The following is a 3,430-nucleotide window of genomic DNA, read 5'->3' on the forward strand; positions in this document are numbered from 1 at the left end:
AAGAAATGTGTTCGCGGGTCTGGCAGGCATTGTGTGCTGTACGTGCTGACTAAATTTGACGTACAGGACGTGAATGGTTTTCAAGGAAATCTCTATGTTTCATCCGTCCCGCGTTTCAACTGTCCCGGCTCTCCCCTACATAACACTAACTTATTAACTTTAGTTTTACAGTTATTTTTGGAATTTATGGTCAATTAACCTAATTTATAGGAAATTATTCTTAATGTTTGAATTAGAAAAGAGAAAATTAGGAATTATTTAGACTCAAATTAAAGAAAAGTATGTTGATGGACAATCACAGACAATATGTCAACTTTTACTCAATAGGCTACTATTTCAAAACCACTTTTTTTTCAAATGCTGTAAAATTGAATAAGACACCTCAAAATTAATGGAAGTAGAGATGTGTATCTCCCAAAGAGCATTGTGTGGAATCAATTATGTTATGTTGGGTAATTGCGTAGTTTAAAAGAACATTGATATAGAAAAACAGGTCAATTTGACCTAAGGACAACATGAGGGTTCTGATCTATTTACGTGTTGCGTGTTGTGATCTATTTGTGTGTATTCTCTTATTTTTGGTTGTTGTGATCAAATGTATTTGCCTGCGTTTGCTTAATGTTGCATGATGTGATCTGTTTCTGTGTGTTCGATTAGCGTGCATTTTCTTAAATTGCAGTGCAGTGGCCTCTCATTCCCACCGTAGACATGACCAGAGTTTTTTTTATGAGTGTATAATTTCTGTTCAAAAATGTAATGTGCTTTCAAAATACAGTTCTCTGTGGTCAAAACATACAATAACTTGCTTAGGAATGAGGCACATATATAACCCCATAGTATACCAACTGTCAATCAGCTGTAATACCATAGCCCCGCCCACCTGCACCTGCAGCCTGCTAGTCTCGAGCTTCCCGCGGCACGAGGCACAGGCTTGCAGCCGCAGAGGGAGAGACAAGGTAAGCTAACTGGTTCTCTTTTATAGGCGCAATGGAGTTAGAATGTGCCATTACGTTTTTGTTTTTTTTAACATGCAGCAACATTGTTTCATAGTTTTAAATCACTTTTGGAGTTTATTATTCCTCTCTGCCCAGCAGAGGAGTACACTCAATGTTACTGAATATTGGCGTTACGGTACATAAAAAGTCATTGCAGGTTTTAAATAAGAAACGTGTTGTGAGTTGATGTGGTGAAGCGCGCTGCAGGACTGTTTGATATTACGAGAGAGATAGAGGGAGAGATAGAGAAGTGGAGATTATCTTCAGTTTCTCCTCGCTGGGGCTTAGTGTGTAGGCACTACAGCTCCAACACGATAACCTTACACACTTGCATTCTGATTGCGACATTGGTTAATTGACTTCACACTAGTGCTGTTCTCCATCAAGGAAATTCTTAGTGTAGCTCAAAAGATTTTGTCGATTAAATGGACAGATCCGTAAATCAGAGTTTCTCCACAAAGAATCATGCAAAGGCACCACTTTACATCTTGTGTTTACTACAGCTGCTCAAAAGTTTCTTGGAAATAGTAACGCAGCACAAGTGTAATAGTAGTGTAAAATACATGCAGCACGTAGACTACTGTATACTGCTGTACTGTATGGATGATATTTACATGTTAAAAACTATGTAGACTATACAGATATACGGCGATGCACAGTGGATGTTTGATGTTACAGGGTTTTTGACACTTGTATTGGATTTTATTAAAGTAAGATTTGGGTTTGAGGACTGTACAGTGATAATATGATCCCAGTAACATAAAGTGAATGCTCTAAGAAGGCATAGGTAGCAGATTGTTGCTACAGAGCACATTGTGTATGTTGTGGAGCAGATGGCTAACAGATTAGCAGCCTCAGAGCAGATTAGCTCACTGCTTTACTCACTGACTCATATTAACTGTGCTTTTATTTTGTAGGAGTGATACAATAAATAGAGCTGCTCAATTAATCGCAATTTTATTGAAACCGCAATACGGACTAGTGCATTATCCAAATTGCAGGGGGGTTTAGGACCTTTAGTAACGTTTATTTATGTCATTCTGATAAAATACTGCCACATAAACAGTTTTCTTGATTTGTATTGATAGCTAACGTTAGCTAGCTAGTTTACCTGTTAGCGAGCAAGCAAGCCAACATTAGCCAGCAGTTAAAACCACCATATCAAAATAAATTTCAAATCAGTGTCACTTGTTGGATGTTTTCAGGGAAAAAGGGTTTGTTACTCAGCCCTGCTGAGAGACTAAGCTACTTTGTGGCTGAGGGCAATATGGTCTGTTTCCCCGACTGAACGTTACACTTTCTGATACGACATCATTATTACCCTTCACTGGAATTTGTGCTGGCTGGGTTCTGTGGATGTGACGTGTCCCCGGGTCTGTTGTCCGCTTTCATCTCAACTCAAGTCCCTTAGCGGCGGGGAATGAGGCAGGAAACACAGGGTGGACTGGCTAAATTAGCATTTGCTTTGTCTTCTATCTATACAGCTAACGTTAGCTGGCAAACGTAATTGTGGGTTAGCCCAGTGCTGTTTCACGTTAACTTTACCTTGATCAAAACAATTATACTTAACCTCTGTGGTGGCCTCTGCCATCCTCTACGCTGTGGTCTGCTGGAGGGGGGGCAGCTCGGACCGGGACAGGAGCAGACTCAATAGACTGATCCGGAGAGCGAGCTCTGTCCTGGACTGTCCTCTGGACCCCATAGAGGAGTAGGGGAGAGGAGGATGTTAGCCAAGCTGACATCCATCATGGACAACACCTCTCACCCCCTACATGACACTGTGGGGTCCCTGAGCAGCTCCTTCAGCAGCAGACTGATACACCACGGTGTAAGAAGGAGGGTACCGCAGGTCCTTCATCCCGGCCGCTGTCAGACTCTACAACACCTGCTCTACCTGATAGTGTTGTAGTTTCTGTTCCTGTTTTTCTCCCATTCACATCACACACTTTCTGTTATCTTTAATATTGGTATTTATATTATTTTATTACAAGTCTTACTTTTCATATTTATGGTCTCAGGTTAATATAATTTAAATTATGCTACCGACTCTTGCTTCTTTGCTCTAATTACACATTCAACTTAACTTAATTTTTAACGTCACTTACACCGCAATATTGTTTCCCTTATCATGGCAACCGCACTTTAAAATTCCTTTGCTTGAGGCATTTACTTACTCAGTTACCCTATTTTCATTGTCTATTCTTGCCTGTATTTCTTGCCTTGTATTTCTTGCCTTGTATTCTTTCGTGCTTACTTGTTTGTGTGTTATTGTTTGTTTTTCTGTTTTTTTGGTTCTGATATGCTGCTACTTGTAACGACAGAATTTCCCCGTCGTGGGATAAATAAAGTATAATCTAATCTAATCTAATCTAATCCTTGTGTTGTCTTTCCGTCAACAATGGGGAAAAAAAAGTTTTTTTCCGACATTATTATCA

At 39.9% G+C, this 3,430-nt stretch overlaps 1 protein-coding gene across 2 annotated transcripts in view; it reads left to right on the plus strand.

Moving 5' to 3' along the window:
- The first annotated feature begins 907 nt into the window (after positions 1-907).
- LOC116699063 (palmdelphin) overlaps positions 908-3,430 on the plus strand; it is a 25,554-nt gene continuing 23,031 nt past the window's right edge. The window contains exon 1 of one of the 2 annotated variants that reach the window (XM_032531442.1): positions 908-956. The gene's annotated coding sequence lies outside the window, so the exon portion shown is untranslated. The remainder of the gene's footprint in view (positions 957-3,430) is intronic. The other variant, XM_032531441.1, reaches the window with a different exon arrangement.

This window comes from Etheostoma spectabile, chromosome 12 (genome assembly GCF_008692095.1).
Source record: "Etheostoma spectabile isolate EspeVRDwgs_2016 chromosome 12, UIUC_Espe_1.0, whole genome shotgun sequence".
NCBI lineage: Eukaryota > Metazoa > Chordata > Actinopteri > Perciformes > Percidae > Etheostoma > Etheostoma spectabile.